This window comes from Anolis carolinensis, chromosome 3, assembly GCF_035594765.1.
Source record: "Anolis carolinensis isolate JA03-04 chromosome 3, rAnoCar3.1.pri, whole genome shotgun sequence".
Lineage (NCBI taxonomy): Eukaryota > Metazoa > Chordata > Lepidosauria > Squamata > Dactyloidae > Anolis > Anolis carolinensis.
In genome coordinates, this window is record NC_085843.1 from 188,425,689 (window position 1) to 188,450,113 (window position 24,425).

At 37.6% G+C, this 24,425-nt stretch overlaps 1 protein-coding gene across 5 annotated transcripts in view; it reads right to left on the reverse strand.

Annotated features, from left to right (window-relative positions):
* c3h10orf71 (chromosome 3 C10orf71 homolog) overlaps nt 1-24,425 on the reverse strand; it is a 48,719-nt gene that overhangs the window by 16,838 nt on the left and 7,456 nt on the right. For 3 of the 5 annotated variants that reach the window (XR_010004539.1, XM_016996245.2, XM_016996242.2), the window contains exon 2: nt 11,456-11,518. The exons of 1 other annotated variant lie outside the window; for it this stretch is intronic. The gene's annotated coding sequence lies outside the window, so the exon portion shown is untranslated. Of the gene's footprint in view, nt 1-3,335; nt 3,392-11,455; nt 11,519-24,425 lie in introns of all 5 variants that reach the window. One more of the 5 variants, XM_016996243.2, reaches the window with a different exon arrangement.

Sequence of the window (24,425 nt, forward strand, 5' to 3'; positions counted from 1 at the left end):
ATTGCTTTACAAATTAATAAATATAATTTTTTTTTAGAAACAGACATGATTGGATACTCTGAAAGACTTATAAGACAACTTTTGATACTTCCCATTTCCTTCATATCTGAATGAATGTCTTGAGGAGGTAATGGGCTGGACAAGGAAAAACATATTGAAAATGAATCCAGACAAAACAGAGGTGCATGTGATCAAGAGTCCTAATCTGGGGATAGAGGTGTATCAACCAATCCTGAATGAGGCTACATTCCCCCTGAAAGAATGTGGTCACAGCTTGGGAGTGTTCTTGGAGCCGTCTCTCCAAATGTCAGGCCAGATAGATGTGATGGTCAGGAGTGCTTGATACCAGCTTTGGCTGATATGCCAGCCGGGCTCCTTCCTAGATTTGGAGGGCCTGAAGATGGTAGTGCATGAACTTGTATTATTATTATTATTATTATTATTATTATATTTTCAATCCTTTTAGAATCATGGGGCAGGAAAGGGACTACAAGGGCCATTCAGCCCAATTCCAACCATTCAGACAATTGTCATGTTTCATATTTTAATAAGAATTAGTAAAAACAAAGAATTCCATACGACATTGAACTACATTTTCTGTCAAATTTGTTGTAAAGCATGATGTTTTGGTGCTTAATTTGTAAAATCATAACCTAATGTGATGTTTAATAGGCTTTTCCTTAATCCCTCCTTATTATCCAACATATTTGCTTATCCAACGTTCTGCCGGCCCGTTTATGTTGGATAAGTGAGACTCTACTGTATGTTAAAATTAAATAGATATCTTGTTACTCTAAGGATGGCTTGCCTTACAAGAAAAATATTGATTAGACTGTGATATAGGAACTAAGAACTTTGGAAGGTTTAAAATAAACTAGTGACTTCTTTTTTTGATGGAAGGGGGTAGACTGATTGCATGAATAAAATGAAAGTGAACAATAAAGGCAAAATTACAAAAACTGAACTTTAGACAAGATTTTTTCAACTGCTTGTAATATCATCTGTGGGCAGGTAGAACCTTTAAAGTGAAGGAGAAAATATGAAAAGATACTACACTGAAAAAATGTTGGAATACAATAAAATTAAACTAGATTTGAAGGAAAAATTGGGGATAACAGAAGATAAGATTAAATTATTTAAGTTAAAAGGGACTACATTTTGAGAAATATTAAGATAACAATCTAAAGAGTTATTAAAATTGATAAGAATTGGAATTCTAGTCAAAATGTATAAATAATTGATAAGAATTTTACTTGTAGTTATGTATTAGTTTTAAATATATTGATTTATTTTTATCAGAAGCTGAAATGCAATTAAGTAGAACAAGATATATATAGTTTAATTATTGCATTTGCTTGACGAGGGGAAAAGTCAGTTGTATTTAGATGTGATTTTTTGTATTTTCATTATTTCACTATTTTACTTTGTCCCATCTACACTGACATATAATCTCACACCTCGTCCCATGGTTACAGCTCTGAACTTCTTCCCATTCTCTTGCCTCATTGTTTACAGCCTGGCCATGTTTACATTAGCTACCACCATTGACGTATGAACACTGTTTTATTCTGAGTTTTATGTTGTTGTTTACATGCTATTTTTAACAGGAGGGGATATAGATTAGTTGTTAGTTTGTGTTGATAGGGATGGAGGGAAATTATGACATGGGATATTGAGGGATCTTTATTTTATATTTTATATTTGTTTATGTTTTACTTTTTTACTGTGAAAATGCAATAAAATTTAAGTATAAAAAGGATGAAGAAATGGAATTATCAGAATAGAAAATGGGGAAATTAACAAGCCATGGTATGGAAAAGCAATAAGAAGTCAGCTTCAAATGAGAAGAGAATGCTACAGATAGTGGTCTGTGGTCTGATCAAGGGGTTTCTGAAGACCTGGAGGCAAATGTGAAGGAAAAGGTTGGTATTATTTTAAACACTGCAGAATGACAAGCATCAAGGAATATGGAAAAGATGGGAGGGTTGGGTGGGGATTGGAGAGAGAATCGCATTAAGAAGCTTTTTATGGGGAAATATTTTCACTCTGACTTCTGTGCAACTGAATGAAAGGTGCCTACATCTCTATATAAAATAGGTTTTGGGCATCACGGCGACTCATAAAACAACAAAACCCAACACCCCTCAAACTCTAAAATTGGCAACACAATCCATCATCCCTGCCTCCAGTAAGATACAACACAATCACACAAAAAACACAATCACAACACCAAAAAAAGGCCAAAACCCACAACAGGCAATGTACGCATGCATGTGGAACTCAAAGTATTTTTCGGGACAGCATGGCTGCCCAGGATCAGCTCGCTCCCTCTCTCAGGTCCCCCCTCCTTCTCTGCGAACCCTTACCAGATGCCTCCTGGCCTTTTCCCGGCAGGCCCTGGCCCCTCCCTTCTGGCCATTCAGGCTGCACCCAGTCTCCTCTGGGACCTCGGGGCACACACCTTCCTGCACCCATGAGCCTCCCTATTGTCCCTCCACTGCCGGACCTCCTGGCCCCACCCCCTCCACAGCTTTCCAACTCCCAGGGCCATACCGACGTCCATGGGCTTTCCGGCCTTCCCTTCCAGGGCCAGAAAAGGAAAAGGTAAGCAAGGGTCTCCCTCCTCCTCCTCCTCTCTCTCTTCCTTTGGAAGAATTACCGCTCCCCCTTCGGCCGCCCCATAGGGGCGAAGGAAGAAGAGGAAAAGGAGGATGAAGGGGAGGAAGAGGGAAGGGGAATGGGCTTCCCCAGCGGGAGGAGGGAAGGGAAGGGGGGTCACACTCCCTCCCCCTCCCCCCTCTCCCAACAAAATATAAACAAAGGCAAGGAAAGACCCGACAATAGAACATAAGGTTGGGAAACAATGAAAAACAGGACAAGGAATTACAGGGGGGGGGGGGTCTTCGGGAGGGGCCTACCATGGGAGGGAACTTCTACTATTCTTATTCTTATTGCCATGCTTTCTATATTTTGTAATATATATACAAAATAAGAAATACAGCCAGACATTGGAGCTGCAAGGATATTCAGTGCAATGCAACCAGACCAATAAAAGATTAACCTTCGTAAAAGGCGACCAGGCTTTGAAACAGTGATACTACTCTGAAGCTGACCAAACAAAGATTTCCCCTAGGTAGCAAGCACCCAGGCTTTGAACCACCAAGGCTATTCATTACAATTCTACCACCCCAAAAAAACATTCCCCTAAAAGGCAACTACCTAACCTTCCAAGCAGCAAGCCTATTCCTTTCTATTCCACCTCACCAAACAAGGATTCACATAAGAAAATGGCCAGGCTTTCAGGCTACAAAGCTATTCACTGTTATTCCACCTACCTAACAAAGAATTCCCATACTCCACAGCAACGCGTGGCCGGGCACAGCTAGTTGTTCTATAGAAGAGATTTGATAAAATGTCAAGGGTTAAAATTAAGAAAGAAAGAAATTAAAGTTAGATCTTCTCAGTTTAAGATATTATCAAGTGCCTCACTATATGATGATGATGATGTAAGAGTTTAATAAAGGTTTTGCTCTTTGTGGCTAATTTAATTTAGAGTATAAGGCTATCGAACAATGTTGGTTGATTTAGGAAATTATTTATAATGATTACCAAGATGGATTTATAAGACTTTTGAGTGTTATGAACTGGAGTGGGTGTCTGCAAAAAAATAATTATGAAAGATTTTTTAAGGAGATAGAAATTTAAATTTAGAAAAGAAATTAATGTGAATTTTCCCCTTTGTGATTGATTGGGAGACGTAGCTGATGTTATGTTAGGCAGGTGATAAAAGAATAATTGATGCATTTGATGTATTTATACTTGAGGCATAAGCAAAATAGAGGAATTTTACCTAGGTGAGAGAAGACTAATAGTAATGGATGATAAAGATTGCTAATAGTAATATTTATATAATATGTGAATGATCTTCTATTAGGGAATATATCTTACAAAAGATTTAACACATGATTGATATGTATAAGATATAGAAAGGAGGTCTTTTGATATTGATGGAGCTTATAGTTTAGTATAGCTTAGTATCTACCAAACAAGTTGAAAGTTACTTATATCTTTCTGAAATTCTTTCCCTGTTCTTTTTCTATTGACGTCATCACACAGGGCTTTTTTAGTATCTTAGGACAGATCAGCAATGGATGGGCACACTGCCTATCACACAATGTCACTGGACTTCTGTTAGAGGTCACCCACACCCAGAGTGGCCTAGGAAGCATCCCTCTAAACACGGGAGCCTGGCCGTGTTTTGCTGTTGCCAGTGGAGGGCAACTGTCACCACAATGAAGCAGTGCTCAGGGTGACAGAGTCGGGCCTCATCCCTGCTGTTTTGCCATGGAGGCTGGCAAAACAGCACAGGGGTGAGTCCCCCATGTGATGAAGCCCTATTTGTATTTGTCCTATCTTTTGTGTTTTTTCTAATTATTTTAATCACACTTAATGTTATTACTCTTTTTAAAAATTGGGGAACATTTTAAAAATAAAAAAATTAAATTACAGTACAGTGTTCTCTCACTACTTCGTGGTTCACTTTTGGCAGATTCGCTGTTTTGCAGTTTTTCAATAAACTCTAAAAGACTATTATAAATCATAAAAATTACAATGTACAGCCTAAGGACTGGAGGAAGGAGAAGCCAAAGGGAGAGAAAAGGAGACCAAGCAGTAACAGGAGGAGAAGGAGGCGATTTATCAACACACGGTTGGTTTATAAAGATAGTAAAATAGTGTATAACTACTAAAATAATGTATAAATATTAAAAGAAATATAGTGTCCCTACTTCGCAGATTTTCACTTATTGCGGGTGGTCCCGGAACCTAACCTCAGTGATAAGTAAGGGAACACTGTACTGTATTTAAATTATTTTTTTTTCGTGTCAGGAGCAACTGGAGTTGCTTCTGGAGTGAGAGAATTGGATGTCTGCAAGGACGTTGCCCAGGGGACGGCTGGATGTTTTGATGTTTTACCATCCTTGTGGGAGGCTTCTCTCATGTCCCCGCATGGAGCTCGAGCTGATAGAGGGAGCTCATCCGCGCTCTCCCCGGGTGGGATTCGAACCTGGCAGCCTTCAGATCAGCAACCCAACCTTCAAGTCATGAGGCTTTTATCCCCTAGGGCACTGGAGGCTCCATTAAAAAAAATTGAAAATTAAAACTATTGATTTATTTACTTTATTTATACCCCACCCTTCTCACCCCGTGGGAGACTCAGTGGGGCGTAGATAAAGGTAAAGGTTTTCCCATGACATTAAGTCTAGTCGTATTCTACTCTGAGGGTTGGTGCTCATCTCCATTTCTAAGCCGATGAGCTGGCGTTGTCCATAGACACGTCCAAGTTCATGTGGCCAGCATGACTGCATGGAGTGCCATTACCTTCCTGCCAGGGCGGTACCTATTGATCTACTCACATTTGCATGTTTTCAAACTGCTAGGTTGGCAGAACCTGGGGCTAACAGCGAGAGCTCACCCCGCTCCCCAGATCTGAACTGCCAACTTTTCAGTCAGCAAGTTCTGCAGCTCAGCGGTTTGACCCGTTGTGCCATCAGAGGCTCCCAGAATGGCTTACAAGTAGGCAAAATTTTGATGCCACATACAAACATAGAATAAAAATATAGACATGTGGATTAAAAATCATAAAATTAAAACATCAAAGCATTAAGCCCAATTATTAAAACCACACAGTCCAAAGTCAGAGTTCAGGAGCCATTCCGGTCATAATTACACTTCTTTCATATCACTTATTGCACTAGTTTACTGTCCGAAGGCTTGGTCCCACAACCATGTTTTTACTTTTTTTCTAAAAGTCAGGAGGGAGGGATTCCTGGGGAGGGAGTTTCATAGGTGAGAGGCCACCACTGAGAAGGCCCTGTCTCTCGTCCCCACCAAACGCACCTGCAAAGGAGATGGGACTAAGAGCAGGGCCACCCAGAAGATCTTAACCTTTGAGATGGTTCTGAGAGGGGTGGACCTTATTTGTTATTTTGCTCAAAGGATCTGAAAGTTAAATTAAGCAACAAATTTGGACTGAGAATGCAAAATGTGTATGACCTAAGCAATTAAAAATGAAAAGTGGGATAAACTTTTCTGGCACTGGAACTCTAATAGAAAGTGTTTTATAATACTGAGAGTGCCCTGTCCTGCATGGGCCTTGATATCCAGAGTCTGCCAATCTCTTTCTCTTATTTGCATCAGGAATAGGGCTTGTACATGTTGGGCCAAAACAATAAAGTGTCAGTTGAGTAGAACTGGACACACAGAGGGTGTAAGATAAGGGGGCGTGAGCTATGATGTAGGATCACCTTAGTGCATCTGACCAATTGAACTGGACATTGATTAAGTAACGCTTCACACAAGGCGGACAAGTACTATGGACCTAGAAAAGTAACTGTAGCTTGCTTTGCAATGTAGGATTCTATCTTTTTGGCACCCACAGGCTCGTGTCTTCTGTTTTTTTTCTACCTCATTTTTTTTTACTTTTCCACAATAAAACTCTTCTCTCTGAGATCAAGAAAGGCCTAGTTGTTGCCTGTCATATTCTAAAACTGCATCTTTAAGCGGTTGGAGTGACAATACATCATTGAATGCACCTTAGAATGGAAGACCTCAAGTAAGCACAAGGTGTCTTAGAGATTGAGATGGCAAGAGTACAAGCTTCAGTATCTGACATCTCCAGTTAGATTTTAGAACCAAACATTTGGCTGACAGCCATGTAAATTTGAAACAGAAGATAGAACAGAAATTGGATGTGTTAACATCAGATTACCCTAGGAGCCCCAATGGCGAAGTGTGTTAAAGGACTGAGCTGCTGAACTTGCAGACCAAAAGGTTGCAGATTCAAATCCCGGGAGTGGACTGAGCGCCCGCTGTTAGCTCCAGCTTCTGCCAACCTAGCAGTTCGAAAACATGCCAATGTGAGTAGATCAATAGGTACCACTCCCGTGGGAAGGTAATGGCGCTCAATGCAATCATGCCAGCCACATGACCTTGGAGGCGTCCATGGACAATTCCGACTCTTCGGCTTAGAATGGAGGGCGAAAGGGAGAAACGTGCCAAGAGAAAGGCGCGTCAAGCCAACCCTGATTGGGACCGCCTTCCAGCTGAAAACTGATGCCCTCACTGTGGAAGAACATGCAGATCAAGAATAGGGCTCCACAGCCACCTCCGTATCCACCACCAAGACACTACACTTGGAAGGCCATCATACTCAGACAACAAGGGATCGCCAAAGTAAAGTAAGTACACTCCCTTGTATTGTCCTATAGTCTCCTCCTTGGAGGTTTTTAAGCAGAGGATGGACAGACATCTATTGGAAGTACTTTAATGGTGTAAAAATGCATGGCAGGGATTTGTACTGGTTGGTCCTCTTCTAACTCTATGATTTTATATCGGACACTGTTAAGAAATGGCCTGCCTGTTCAAAACATCACTAAGTGAGCCATAGAGAATGTCTGGATTAATAGTTTGAACTAACTCTCGTCTCAGTTCCTTCCCCACTCATATGCTGTTGTTGTGAATTACCTTAGGAAGCAACCCGCAGTATTAACTGCTGCTATTATCTTCTTCTTTTGTCAATGTGGATGCTGCATACTGTCTGTAGTGCATCAACCCAATTGCATTGCCTTAAACCATTTCCCTTTAATCACAGCGAAAAGTAAACTCATTAATATTGATCCCACCAACATGGGGGTGAAGGATGGATAAGGGGGGATGGGGAAACCCATGTCATCATGGCTAACCTCCCACCCAAGCATTTTATTTCAATTATAGGCCAATACAATTGGTTCATGCAGTGTCTGTTCAAGAGAAGTGCTCATACTAATATAGCTCTCTGTGAAAAACCGATATGTGCATCCAGTCATGCTACTTTATATATGTGTATGTGTTATAAGTGATTTTTGTGATTTCAGAGCAGTTCAATTTCAAAGTAATGGCATCATACATGGAGCTTGTCCTCGGCTCCAAGAGGATAAATAGGATGGGGAAGAGAGCATATAAGGCAAACAAGCCTCCAAGGCATGGTTTTGTAGGAGGAGGATACTGTAGGAGGAGGATAAAGTAGGAGGATATTGGACAAACGGATTTTAAGCATATGTTTTATGTTTTATATTTTATACTGTACTAGCTGTGCCCGGCCACGCGTTGCTGTGGCGAAGAATGGTGGTATGGGAAATAAAGTATTGAGGAATTGGTGGTAGTTAAGGTAAAGGGTAAACGTTTTCCCCTGACGTTAAGTCCAGTCGTGTCTGATTCTGGGGGTTGGTGCTCATCTCCATTTCTAAGCCGAAGAGCCATCGTTGTCTGTAGACTCCTCCAAGGTCATGTGGGATGACTGCATGGAGCGGCGTTACCTTCCCACCGGAGCAGTACCTATTGATGCACTCACATTTACATGTTTTTGAACTTCTGGGTTGGCAGAAGCTGGGGCTAACAGTGAGGGCTCTGTCAGTTCCCCCAATTCAAACCTGCGGCCGTTCGGTCCAGAAGTTCAGCAGCTCAGTGCTTTAACATGCTGTGCCATCAGGGGACATTATTTCCTAAAGGTTGTGAATATACAATATTTCTGATTGTTTTGTTTTTGTTTTTTGTTTGTTGGAGGCAAGTATTAATGCTGCAATTAGGAAAAATGATTAGGATGTAATGGCCTTGCAGATTTAAAGCCTAGCTGTTTCCTCCCTGAGTGATTTTTTTGTTGGGAGGTGTTAGCTGGCCCTGATTGTTTCCTGTCTGGAATTACCTTGTTTTCAGAGTGGTGTTGTTTGCGATATTTTATATGCTTCTGCTGTCTGTGGCCCTGAGAAAACAGAGGATTGGCCAGACTTTGATGATGGGAATCCTTTGTTGGGAGGTGTTAGCTGGCCCTGATTGTTTTCTGTGTGGAATTCCCCTATTTTCAGAGTGTTGTTCTTTATTTAGTGTTCTGATTTTAGAGATTGTATTGTTCTGTTTTATTATACCACATTAATTTTTATATATTCTGATTTTAGTGTTTTTGAATACTTGGAGCCAGATTGTATTCATTTTCACGGTTGACCGCAACACAATAATAATAATAATAATAATAATAATAATAATAATAATAATAATAATAAGGATAGTAATGATAGTAATAATAATGACTTTGGTAATACATAGTGCTTCACTGCCTTCTCAGCTTCCTTTCTGGAAGAATCCTTTCTTGGGAGGTGTTAGCTGGCCCTGATTGTTTCCTTTGTGGAATTTCCAATTTCCTTGCTTTATTTACTTTCTTTATTTCTTTATTACTGTCCTGGTTTTAGAGATTATATTGTTCTGCATTATTCTATCCTAGAAATTATTTCATATCAAAGTAGAATCTCACTTATCCAACATTCGCTTATACAATGTTCTGGATTATCCAACACAGTCTGCCTTTTCATAATCAATGTTTTTGTAGTCAGTGTTTCAAATTCATTGTGATATTTTACTGGTAAATTTGTAAATACAGTACAGTAGAGTCTCACTTATCCAACATAAGTGGGCTGGCAAAATGTTGGATAACCGAATATGTTGGATAATAAGGAGGCGTTAAGGAAAAGCCTATTAAATATCAAATTAGGTTATGATTTTACAAATGAAACACCAAAACATCATGTTAGACAACAAATTTGGCAGAAAAAGTAGTTCAATACGCAGTAATGCTATGTAGTAATTACTGTATTTATGAATTTAGCACCAAAATATCACGATATATTGAAAACATTGACTACAAAAATGCGTTGGATAATCCAGAATGTTGGATAAGCGAGTGTTGGATAAGTGAGACTCTACTGTAATTACTACATAGCATTACTGCGCATGGAACTACCTTTTCTGTCAAATTTGTTGTATAATATGATGTTTTGGTGCTTAATTTGTATAACGATTACCTAATTTGATGTTTAATCAGCTTTTCCTGAATCCCTTCTTATTATCCAATATATTTACTTATCCTGCCAGCCTGTTTATGTTGGATAAGTGAGAGTCTACTGTATATTGATCATCTTATATTATCTGCTTAGAACTGGATTATCTGAGGCCCCTTCTTCACAGTTGTATAAAATGCACACTGAAGTGGATTATATGGCAGTGTGGAGTCAAGATAATCCAGTGCAAAGCAGATAATATAAGATTATAAATGGGTTATATAGCTGTGTGGAAGGACCTTGAGTCTACACTGCCATATAATCCAGTGCAAATTAGATAATCTGTGGAAGAAGACTAAGTGAGGCCTAAATTTGCCTGTCCCCTAACTGAAACCTGGCTGTCCCTTGGTTGCTAGGCAACGAAGTGGGCAGAGATTAGCCCTCTAAACTGGCAGCAATTGGATAAAAACAATTATTGCTCTCCCTCTAATTAGGACTTTATTTTTCTTTTCTTTTTGTTGTATCAACCTAGAGGCGTGGATGATGGGTTGTGTTGTCAAATTTCGAGGTTGGGGGGCCTGTAGTTTTGTTGTTTTGTCCACTGCCCTGATGCCATCACTCTTTTATATATATAGATTTAATTGGTTGTAATACATTTTATATGTTGTTGTTTTTAATGATGTGTCGGCATCGAATTGTTGCCAATTGTACACCGCCCTGAGTCCCTTCGGGTGAGAAGGGCGGGATAGAAATATTGGAAATAAATAAATAATAAATTTTGCTCTAAAACAAGTTCCATAGTGCCTGTATATTTTCATTTTGAGTGAAAGTGTAGTTTCTGGCTTTAAGAGAATGAAAATAGTCAGGAGATGACATCACCTTCAAATAAAAATAAACTGCATATGTATAGCTTACACTTTTATTACTATATAAGTAAGGGTCCCTAGTTTGAATAGGACCAAAGAATGACATGGCTCATGTACACTGAACTGCTATAAAGGCTAATATTTGCCACGTGCTGATGTAAGGGGAAAATGCACCTGCTCAATTTCCATCTCTTACTCCCATTTGTGTATGGCACCATTTTGTGTTTGTTGCATCCAATTCCATTACAAGTTTCCTGCCATTGTTGTTGCTCTGCTCAGGCTGAGTATTTGTAGAGTAACACATTACATGTGTGATACTCAGCAATGCTCTACAAATGATTAGGAAACCCCATTATGTAACACTTGTAAAGCCCTTTCAGAAAAATCACTGAAAAATTAACAATTATATGTAAGCCTAGTTTCCAAAGGACCTCACAACCTCCGAGGATGTCCTGCCATAGATGTGGGCAAAACATCAGGAGAGAATGCTTCTGGAACATGCTTCTGGAACATGGCCATACCTAAGAATTTTGTTAATATTCTGTCCATTTGATTTTGTCCTTATATAGATATTAAATATTGTAAAATCATTAGAAATAAATGTTAAAGGCACTATGTATTTGGGCGGAGCACTATTTATATATTTATGTGTCAATGGGCTTCCACTGACACATCTTTCCCAGCACATCCCTCCACAGACATTCCTTCTAGATTAGTACTTACAGTCATGGTGGTGAAAGTGATTCAAATAATAGTTCCATTTTTTCAATGTATATTTTTGGAGGTCTGAAAAGAGAAATTAGTCTCCTTAGATGGACTGTTGTGTATGCAATTCATACATATAATTCAGCATGTATAAAACAATAAAGGATGTGGAATATTTTACAAACCTTCCATTCCCTGTCCAAATTCAAAAGGAGACACAGCTCTTGACCTGCTTAATAGGTATGTCCAATCGATTAAAATGGTTCAAAAGTACTTACAAAACTGGAGAGCCGTGGCACTTCATTTCTAAAATGTTTCTAAAGTTTTGTTAGTGAAAATTTCGTTACTTTAACGAGACTAATGACATTCCATTACTATTTTGTTACAGTAATTGCGCATACGCATTAATGCAATAATTACTACCTTCGGAGAAACTTCAGAGGCTCCTTTCTTCCTCATTTTAAAAACTATTGGAGTTAAACTTACTACAGTGGTAGAACGCATTTACCACTGTTAGCCCACAAAATTTCAGAATGCTTCACTTATCCAGGAAAAGTTTTTATAAACAACATTTTTTTTAAAAAAACTGCAAGAGCGATCTACTTGAATTTTATATAACCAGAGCATCAATCCCCAAAAGTTTCAGAAAGATTCACACATCTACAGATTTTTGGGGATTTTTAAAAGTTTAGTAAAAAAGGTAAAGGTTTCCCTGACGTTAAGTCCAGTCATGTCTGACTGGGGGTTGATGCTCATCTCCATTTCTAAGCCAAAGAGCCGGCGTTGTCCGTAGACACCTCCAAGGTCATGTGGCCGGCATGACTGCATGGAGCGCCGTTACCTTCCCGCCAGAGCGGTACCTATTGATCTACTCACATTTGCATGTTTTCGAACTGCTAGGTTGGCAGGAGCTGGAGCTAACAGCAGGCGCTCAAGCTGCTCACAGGATTTGAACCTGGGACCTTTCGGTCTGCAAGTTCAGCAGCTCAGTGCTGAAGTTTAGACAAAAACAAATTATTCCCTCCAAAAAGCGACAACAGCAATCCTCTTGAATGTCCGCCTGTCTTTATGACATACAACCACATAACTTCAACTTAGCACATTATTACTTACTTACGTTAGTCCTCTTTGCAGATTCAATAATTTTATTTATTATAGATTCACTCTCAAACGGCTGACTGGCTGCTTCAGGTCAATGCTGTGAGCATTGCATTCTGGAAGATGTAGTTTAAGACATGGCCTTTTGCATTCTCTGCCACTGGGCACCTCACTTTCCCAAACTACATTTTTAAAAGTATGCTCAGTTCCCTACCCATTAAGTTTAGTCCCACCCCCAGCCTTTGCTTATGGCAAAAATGGGGTCAAAATAAAAAGGATTGGTTTTTAAAGCACTTTTTAAAAAATCATTTTTATTAGGTGTGTCTATACATAAAAGAGAGTGAGAACAATAGTGGATATAGGAAAGAGATGGAAAAAAGGATAAAGAAAGGGAAAAAGTAATAAAAAAAGAAAAAAGAGACAAGATAAAATATAAAAATAAACATAAAAAATGAAATATATGTATAAGTGTGTGTGTGTGTGTGTGTGTGTGTGTGTATACTGTATATACTTGAGTATAAGCCTAGTTTTTCAGCCCTTTTTTTAAAACTGAAAAAGCCCCCTTTGGCTTATACTCGGGTGAGGATCCTGGTTGGCTTATATTTCAGTCAGCTTATACTCGAGAATATATGGTACATTTATTATTTATTATTTTTCTCTATTATTATTGGTATTATTACATTTATTATTTTTCTCTATTATTATTGCTACTATTTATTTTTCTCTATTTTATTATTATTATTAATACATTTATTATTTCACTCTGATCTTATTATTATATTTATTATTTTACTCTATTTATTACTACATGTATTATTTTCCTGTATTTATTATTATTATTACATGTATTATTTTACTCTATTATTATTAAAAGGATACATAAGCACATTTACATTGAAGAAGATGAGAATAATGATTTAATCAGAGTTGGACAGTCTTATCTTAAATTAGAGCTTTATGTAAATATTCAAAAACATTTAACCTACTGATGCTTCAATTAATGTAATTTTATTGGTACCTGTTTTTATTTCTGAAATTTACCGCCTTCGGCTTATACTGGAGTCAATGTTTTCCCAGTTTTTTGTGTGGTAAAATTAGGTGCCTCGGCTTATATTCGGGTCGGCTTATACTCGAGTATATACGGTGTATATATATATATATATATATATATATATACACACACACACACACACACACACACACAGAATAAAAAAATTGTTTGTACTTCCCGTCTTTTCTTCTGGGTAAAATGATTTGTTGTTGTATCTTAATGTTTGTATTCTCTCTGTCTTTAAGTCTTTGTAAAAAATTCTTCTTGTTCAATAAAGTTTGTCAATAACGTCCAACCTGTTTGTTTTTTTGATTTGCCATTATGGGTCATCAAATAGTAGGTTAAATTGTCCATGTTCTTTATGTCCATAATCTTTAGTATCCATTCTTCCTTGGTTAGTATTTCTGTTGTCTTCCATTTCTTTGCATACACTGTTCTAGCTGCACTTTATCTTCTCTTGGTTTTGCCAAACTTGCTTAATGCTTATACTGAAAAGTAAACTGACCTTGGGAGACATCCGAACGTTACAGAACATTAACAAAAATGTTTGGTGAGTGTTTCAATTTCTAAATTCCTCTCCTACCTTTCTGGCATATTTTGGATATAGATTTGTATGCACAAAATTAATGAATTTGATACGACTTATGAGGAGTAACTATTTTTTGCACTTCTCTACTGCTTAACACTGTGCAAAGGGCGTGTTTCATCAACTATATGCTGATGAATACATACAATTCCTTTTGCATGTGGCTATTTCAACCATATGGACAGATAAATGCTGTGGAAACAGCTGTGGTTCCTCAATAGTGAAAGTACCATTGTCTGCTTTTACTCAGCAGCACCTTTGCGACTACTGTTTCTATGTTCTAAGTCCAAAATCTCATATTCAGAACAGGTTCTAGGCCAAAAGCCAAACCCTGGCTCAAATTAACTGCTATCTGTGAAGCTTTATTTATAATTATAACCAGCTTGCTGCTATTCAGTCTAGCTCCTCGGTTGCTGGCTGAGCTTTACACCTGCTGCTGCCACAAATATGTCACTTCTTTTCTCAGTTACTTTGCAGTTCTGCCCAGAGTAAAATTGTTATAACTGACCAGAAAATAAGTCCCAATTCCCTTCTGTGCAGAGATCAAGACAAGGTTAAAGGCACTTCTCAGCATTTTCCCTTGCTGATCAGTTATAATATAGTTTTTGGTTTCATTATCTATGTTAGAAGAGAAAGGGGAAAAGGTATGGATGTTGCAATCAGATAACTACACAAAGTCATATTTCCTTCTGTAAGTACAGTAGAGTCTCACTTATCCAACACTCTCTTATCCAACATTCTGGATTATCCAACACATTTTTGTAGTAAATGTTTTCAATACATCGTGATATTTTGGTGCTAAATTCGTAAATACAGTAATTACTGCATACTGAACTACTTTTTCTGTCAAATTTGTTGTATAACATGATGTTTTAGTGCTTAATTTGTAAAATCATAAGTAATTTGATGTTTAATAGGCTTTTCCTTAATCCCTCCTTATTATCCAACATATTCGCTTATCCAACATTCTACCAGCCTGTTTATGTTGGATAAGTGAGACTCTACTGTATATGGACTAAAACTTACTTTAATTTTTTTAAAAAAAATTCTATCCAGCTGGTAAATGCTATTATGGAAAATGACACAATAATAAAATCCTAATTTGCAAAAAAACAAGACTCTAACCCCCGGTGGTGCAATGGGTTAAACCCTTGTGCCGGCAGGACTGTTGACCAAAAGGTCGGCAGTTTGAATCCAGAGAGTGGGGTGAGCTCCTGTCTGTCAGCTCCAGCTTCCCATGCGGGGACATGAGAGAAATCTCCCACGGGATAGTTAAACATCCGGGCATTCCCTGGGCAACGTTCTTGCAGACGGCCAATTCTCTCACACCAGAAGCACCCTGCAGTTTCTCAAGTCACTCCTGACACACACAAAAACAACAACAACAAAATACAACCAAAACAAAAAGAGCAGAATATATAAATAAATAATGATAAAACAATAAAAGGGAAATTGCAAAAAGAAGAAAGTGCAAGCACTCTGAAACTACTCAAAAGTAGTTTCGAGTTTGGGGGACTTTACCGAATAAACGGTAATTGTGTAATTTTTTTTTAATAAAGTTTGCTTTAGAAAATACCACAAGAGTTAAGGCTAGAATATGCAGAAGATCTCCTAAGTGATTCAAGGACAGAAGATATGCAAGGCTTTTAGGTACGTAAGGAATGACAGATTACTGTATATACTCGAGTATAAGCCTAGTTTTTCAGCCGTTTTTTAGGGCTGAAAAAGCTCCCCTTGGCTTATACTCAAGTGAGAATCCTGGCTGGCTTATGTTCGGGTCGGCTTATACTCAAGTATATAGGTAATCACAGTTGGACAGTCTTATCTTATTAAAGTCTTATTATTATTATCATAAATTACATTTTTATGTAAACATTCAAAAACATTTAACCTATTGATGCCTCAAATAATGTAATTTTATTAGTATCTATATTTACTTTTATTTTTGAAATTTACCAGTCGCTGCTGCATTTCCCACCCTCGTATTATACTCAAGTCAATAGGTTTTCCCAGTTTTGTGATAAAATTAGGTGCCTTGGCTTATATCCAGGTCAGCTTATACTCGAGTATATACGGTAGTTCCATCCTTGCCTGGCCTTAGGTGGAATTTTAAAAATTTCTCTAAAAACCAGGTTTTGCTTACAACTAGTGTATTAGTCACGTACTTTAAATTGTATTGATTAATTAATGCCTTCAAAAGCCTTTCTCTTGGCAGAGGATTCAAGTTGGTTTTTAAATTCTTTCACTCCTCCCTCCTATATACTTTAAATACTATATTTCTTTTATTGTAAGACACCATCGGATGTAAGATGTACCCTAATTTCAGCATAACTATTCCAACAAAAATATTTAAGATACACCTGCAATTCTAAGACACACCCCATTATTAGAGATGTTTATACAGGGGAAAATGCACTTTAGGCCCCTTCTAGACTGCTATATAAAATCCAGATTATCTGTTTTAAATTGCATTACGTGGCAGTTCAGATTCAGATAATCTTGTTCAATGCAGTTAATGTGGATTGTCTGCTTTGATAATGTGGATTATATGGCAATTTGGAGGGGCCTTAGAATGGAACAAATACAGTAATAGCACTTTGTCAATTGTCAGTTTATCTTAATAGAAGCCAAATTGAAATGAATGCTTCCACATCATTCCACAGAAATAACCATACATGTCTGTGTATAGTCAACCTCATGTATAAACAGGTATGGGGGTGGGGGCAAACTTGTGGATTTTGTTGACAACTGTGGATAAAGGTGATTCCATGGAGAAGGGAAAGGTGTTTCGGTGCGATTCTGACCATGGCCACTTTGTTATGCATTCAAAAATGTGTGTGTGTATTTGTGTGTGTGTGTGTGTGTATATATTCTTGAGTATTTCCAATTTTTACAACGCAAGATATAACGAGGGAAAAAAGGGGGGAGTTCTTGTTAAGTAAGTTAAATTGTTACAAATATCAAGGACAGTAGAGTCTCACTTATCCAACATAAACAGGCCGGCAGAATGTTGGATAAGTGAAAATGTTGGATAATAAAGAGGGATTAAGGAAAAGCCTATTAAATTACATTATGATTTTACAAATTAAGCACCAAAAACATCATGTTTTATAACAAATTGACAGAAAAAGAAGTCCAAAGCACAGTAACGTTATGTAGTAATTACTGCACCAAAACATCGCAATATATTGGCTACTAACAAATGGACTACAAATAAAGATAGAATTGCATAAAATGAACTTACAGTAGCAACATTGTCGGGCCGGGCTGTGGCGCAACTGGCTAGTAACCAGCTGCAATAAATCACTACTGACCGAGAGGTCATGAGTTCAAAGCCCAGGTCGGGTTAAGCCCCCGACCATTAAATAGCCTGGCTTGCTGTTGACCTATGCAGCCCCGAAAGACAGTTGCATCTGTCAAGTAGGGAAATTTAGGTACCCTTTATGCAGGAGGCTAATTTAACTAATTTACAACACCATAAAACTGCCAGCAAAACATGAGGAAAGGAATGAGGAAGTACAGCCTCTAGTGGACGGTGAAGCAACAGCTCTCCCTGTGGCCGGAATAGTGAAGCTGGAAAAATGTTAAATGCCTCTGTGTCTCTCTATACTGTATGTTGTTTGTCTGTTGGCATTGAATGTTTGCCATATATGTGTTAATTGTAATCCGCCCTGAGTCCCCTTCGGGGTGAGAAGGGCGGAATATAAATACTGTAAATTCAAATAAATAAATAAATAAAATCCATAAAAAGTTCAATCCTTGCTGCCTAGAGAAAGAGCTGTGGATCGGGGCGGGAGGCAAACTGTGTTGGATAATCCAGAACGTTGGATAAGCGAATGTTGGATAAGTGAGACTCTACTATATGTTGCAAAAGGGGGGGGGGAGGGAATTGAAGAGAGGGAGAAGAGAACATTATCCATGTACAAAGTTATTATTAATATATTTATTTCTTCATATCAATTACAATGATAAGAATTGTAATTGTAAATCAAAAGGGTATTTTATAGCTCTGCTCTGTGAAGGGGATATTTACTTTTTGCTAAGAGTTTATATTCTACCTTAACTTTTATATATACAAAAGGATGCATCCCCTGGCTTAAACTTGAGAGTTTAGTCCATCTCGGGAGAGTCTAAAAGAAACACTGATTTCCTCTATTCTTTCAGTGCTCCTTCAAGAGAAAGTGCTAGGCAGCATCATCACTAGGGTTGCTGCCACCCCAATGCAAGGATTTCTTCTCATACCACAATTTCCCTTCCGGGCTGCCCATAACAGGCAGTTTATTTGTACATAAGTAATCATTCTTCCCCTCCTCTTTGCCTAGGCTGCCTCTCATCTCATCCATTGCTGCTACTGTGGTTGAAAAACAAGGTTGAAGACTGTGAAAGCCACCCACTGTATGGCTATCAGCTTCCTCCCAGTAGACTTAAATCAAGGAACCACCACTCCTCTAAATATTCCTCCAGCAACAGCAAGAATATTCCTGTGGGCTGCAAAATCAAGTAACTCAAACTAGATGGCTCTCCATGAGGATCTTCCTCCAGAAGCAAACCAAGAATGGGCAACTTGGAAGTCCCTGAACAGGTTCAGAAGTGGAGTGAGCAGATAAAAAAACAATCTGGAAAAATGGCACTACCTAGAGCAGTGATTCAACCTTGTGGGTCTCCAGATGTTTCAGTCTTCAACTCCCAAGAATCTTAACAGCTGGTAAACTTGCTGGGATTTCTGGGTGTTGTAAGCCAAAACACCTGAGGAACCACATATTGAGAATTACTGATCTAGAGGAATCCTCCATTTTGTGCGACTGTGGAGCAGAACAAACAACTCAGCATCTGTATGGTTGCCCACAATGCCTTGCCTTATGCATAGAGCAGGGGTCCCCAAACTTTTTAAACAGGGGACCAGTTCACGATCCTTCGGACCGTTGGAGGGCCGGACTATAGTTGGCCACCGAGCAATAATAATAATTAATAATAATAACAACAATAATAAAAAAGAGGGTTGGAAGAGACCCTTTGGGCCATTGAGTCCAATCCCCTTCTGCCTTTGTGCACTGAAAGCACAAGCAAAGCACCCCTGACAGATGGCCACCCAGCATCAATGATAATAATAATAATAATAATAATAATAATAATAATAATAATAATAATAATAAAGAGGGTTGGAAGAGACCCTTTGGGCCATTGAGTCCATTCCCCTTCTGCCTTTGTGCACTGAAAGCACAAGCAAAGCACCCCTGACAGATGGCCACCCAGCCTCAATGTTAATAATAATAATAATAATAATAATAATAATAATAATAATAATAAAAAAGAGGGTTGGAAGAGACCCCTTGGGCCATTGAGTCCAATCCCCTTCTGCCTTTGTGCACTGAAAGCACAAGTAAAGCACCCCTGACAGATGGCCACCCAGCCTCAATGTTAATAATAATAATAATAATAATAATAATAATAATAATAATAATAATAATAAAGAGGGTTGGAAGAGACCCCTTGGGCCATTGAGTCCAATCCCCTTCTGCCTTTGTGCACCAAAAGCACAAGCAAAGCACCCCTGACAGATGACCACCCAGCCTCAATGTTAATAATAATAATAATAATAATAATAATAATTACATCACACAGTCCTAGACACTTGGGAAGTGTTCGACTTGTGATTTTGTTATACGAAATCCAGCATATCTATCTTGTTTGCTGTGTCATGCAATGTTGTTGTGTCAATAATAATAATAATAATAATAATAATAATAATAATAAGGGTTGTAAGAGAAGAAGAGACCCCTTGGGTCATTTAGTCCAACCCCCTTCTGTCCTTGTGCTGTGGGGGCCAGATAAATAGCTTCGATGGGCCGCATCTGACCCCCGGGCCTTAGTTTGGGGACCCATGGCATAGAGGAAGAACTATTTAAAGCTACAGACAATGCAGTCACTGTTGCCCGTTTTTGGTCTAAAACTATTTAGCAGCTTGTGATCCCTTTATTTTATCACTTTTAAATTTATCTATTTATGCAATGCCTTTGACACAAAATAAATAAAACTGTGGCCTTTGCTGCCAGTCCCTCCTCAGCTGTGGGTCCAGAGGAAGGTGTCCAAAATGATTAAAGGTCTGGAAACCACACCTTATGAGGAGCACTTAAGGAACAGCTTAGTCTTCAGCAGACCTGAATAACTGATGGCTCAGGTTTCTTGTGCCCCTCCAAAAAGAAATAAAAAAATCTGCAGCTCTTGAAAAACATAAAGGACATAGAAGAAAGTAGAAGAATGTAGTGAGCGCATTATTCATACATAACTTGTGCATGATGTTACCCAGTACTGCCCTGCTTAAAACACCTTCCACAAGTGCCTGTCATGTAACTTCGTGGTGGTGAGTTGTTACTGCACACTCTCTCCTGTTTGTCATGTGACTCACAGCAACTAACAAGTGCTGTGAGTCATCCATGCCTCTACGTTCATACAACAAAAAGAAAAAAAAATAAAGTCCTAATTAGAGGGAGAGGAATAATTGTTTTTATCCAATTGCTGCCAGTTAGAAGGCTATGCTCCGCCCACTTGGTCTCCTAGCAACCCACTCAGCCCACAGGACAGGCAGAGTTAGGCCTCACTTAGGCCTCTTCCACACTGCCTATAAAATACAGATTATCTGATTTGAACTGGATTATACGGCAGTGTAGACTCAAGGCCCTTCCACACAGCTATATAACCCATTTATAATGGACTTAATGTAAGGTAAAACCTTTACCCTTTACCTTAACTACCACCAATTCCTCAATACTTTATTTCCCATACCACCAGACTTCGCCACAGCAATTCGTGGCCGGGCACAGCTAGTTACAACATAACATTACTGCGTATTGAACTACTTTTTTCTGACAAATTTGTTGTATAACATGATGTTTTGGTGCTTAATTTGTAAAATCATAACCTAATTTGATGTTTAATAGGCTTTTCCTTAATCCTTTCTTATTATCCAAGATATTCGTTTATCCAAGCTTCTGCCGGCCCGTTTAGCTTGGATAAGTGAGACTCTACTGTATTGGGTAACATTAATACAATTGTACAAAGTATTTTCTGGCTTAGTAAAATTACCAACTATTAATACATACTACTTACTATTGTTATTTAGTTTCAACAAATTCAAGCATGTACTCAATAAATCATACAGTCTTATCTTTCTCATGACTAAGAATAAAGGAATAAAGGAATGAAAAACTGGAAACAAGTAAATGGATATCTCATGTTAAAGAATAAAAAATTGATATGATAAGAACTATTTGTAAAAATAAAAATATGTACAAAAACAAAGGGGAAGAAAGAAGAAAGGGAGAAAAGAACAAGAATAGAACAGAAAAATAGAAAAGGAACAGACCTCTGGAAGATACCAGGAAACAACCAATCATTTTTCTCTGTAACATCGTTTCTCTATCCTAATAATTTTAACCTATGTTTATATCTCCATTTCTTCTTCGCCTATGTGCTATATATATATGTGTATATGTAGGTATATGTATATACAGTAGAGTCTCACTTATCCAAGCCTCGCTTATCCAAGCCTCTGGATAATCCAAGCCATTTTTGTCGTCAATGTTTTCAATATATCATGATATTTTGGTGCTAAATTCGTAAATACAGTAATTACAACATAACATTACTGCGTATTGAACTACTTTTTCTGTCAAATTTGTTGTATAACATGAAGTTTTGGTGCTTAATTTGTAAAATCATAACCTAATTTGATGTTTAATAGGCTTTTCCTTAATCCCTCCTTATTATCCACGATATTCGCTTATCCAAGTTTCTGCCGGCCCGTTTAGCTTGGATAGTTGAGACTCTACTGTATATATATTCTTCTATATACTGCAATTAAGTAACTATAACAATAATAACAAAAAAATTAATTAATTTTTTCCAGAATATACACAATTTAGTGTAGGTAATACACATAATAAAATAGATACTCTAACTTGCAGTCTTAAATCTGTTCTATTTATGTCCCTTTTTTCATATCTATATGTTAAACCTTCTTTTTCTCTTTTCTTTTTTCCTTTTTTCTTTTCCTTTATCTTCTTTATTACTATTATATTATTATTGTATTATAAAAGAAATCTTAATAAAAAGTATTATAAAAAAACCATACAGTCTTTCATAGATACCGTGGAACCTATTGGGAACATACAGTGGCTTACAAGTTGTTCTCTTGATACATTAAACACAGAATGGATAAAAATAAAATAATGAAAATATATTACTGTATATACTCGAGTATAAGCCTAGTTTTTCAACCCTTGTTTAAGACTGAAAAAGCTCCACTCGGCTTATACTCGGGTGAGGGTCCTGGTTGGCTTATATTTGGGTCAGCTTATACCCAAGAATATATGGTACATTTATTATTTTTCTCTATTATTATTGGTATTATTACATTTATTATTTTTCTCTATTATTGTTGCTACTATTACATTCATTATTTCACGTATCTTATTATTATTATATTTATTATTTTACTCTATTTATTACTACATGTATTATTTTCCTGTATTTATTATTATTATTATGATTATATGTATTAATTTACTCTGTTATTATTAAAAGGATACATAAGCACATTTACATTGAAGGAGATGAGAAGAATGATTTGATCAGAGTTGGACAGTCTTATCTTAAATTTGAGCTTTATGTAAATATTCAAAAACAGTTGACCTACTGATGCCTCAATTAATGTAATTTTATTGGTATCTACTTTTATTTTTGAAATTTACCACTCTCGGCTTATACTGGAGTCAATGTTTTCCCCGTTTTTTTTGTGGTACAATTAGGTGCCTCGGCTTATATTCGGGTCAGCTTATACTCGAGTATATACGGTATGTCTATACTTACAAAGTGTTCTGTTTCAAATCAAAGATGCTCTGCATTCAGGTTTTATTCTACTGCGAGTATGAGCCTAAATGGCTTTTGTAACCATTTATCTGAAATTTATATTTGTTTATTGTGTATATTACAAAGTTTAATGATATTTAATGATAATGATACATTGTTATTATTCCATTTAGTCGACACTTGTTAGTTCAAGTCCTTGAGAACCCATTTTTTTCTTATAGTACTCACAGCAACTAACCATTGTCAGCCTGTTTCTAGTCTGAGATAAGAGAGGGTCCTTGTATTATTTTTTTTTTGCTGTGTTGAACAGAGACGAAGTAAGTGCAGCCATGCATCAATGCAGCGGATGCCTGCTATGCGACAAGTGGCAACTATTTGAAGGCTTCTTCCCCAGCCTTGCTGTGCAAGCCAGCCACCTACCAAGTTACATGAGTGTCTGGCACTCTCTCCAAGGTCAGATACTCAGCTCAGGATTTCTTTGTATGTGAGCAGCTGCTATGGAAATATTTTTTTGGTTCAAATGTTAAATTTTTGGGGGTGACTCTGTAAAATGGGTGATAAAAAGAAGCAGAAGATCGAATCAGAACATAGAACATTTAATCTGAAACACAGAATGTTTAATCCGGAGTGAACAAAAAGATACCTGTTTGCTTACAATAGAGACAAAATGTTACTTTCCAAAAAGTAGTTCCTAAGGAATACAATCTTCATCACTATTTCAAATCAAAATATTCTGACTTAACCAAACTGGACACAACTGAAAAATTAAAGCATTCAAATTATTGAAAAATCTCAGTGGGGAAAAACATTTTTCAAGAAAGCAAACTCAGAAAATGAGGTGGCTACTAAAGAGAGTTTTCATGTATTGAAAGACATTGCTGCTGCCGGGAAGTCTTTTACTGAAGGCGATTTAATAAGTTTATACTGATTGTAGTTTCTGGATTATGTCCTGATAAAAAATGTTTTTGAGAATATAAATTTGTCCCAAATGACTGTGCAGCGAAGAGTATTATCTCCAATAACAATGAATCAAATCAGAAGGCAAATGAATTCAACAATCATTCTTTAGCGATGCACAAGAGCACTGATTTGAAAGCTACTGCTCAACTTCTAATTTTTGTTTGAGGTGTTTATGACAGCTTTGAAGGAACTGAGGAACTGCTGGTTTGTACTCCATGTGAGGTCAAACTACTGGAAAAGAAATTGCAAATCAAGTGAAGAAGAGTGTAACTGAAAATTAGGGATAATGTTTGAGAACTTAGTGGTCATTTGGACTGATGGTGATCCATCTATGTGCGGGAAAATAACTAAATATCATTGAGTTGTACGTTGGCAAGTGTTATGTAGCAAAGTTTTGAATTTTGACCATGTAATGTCAGTGGCAG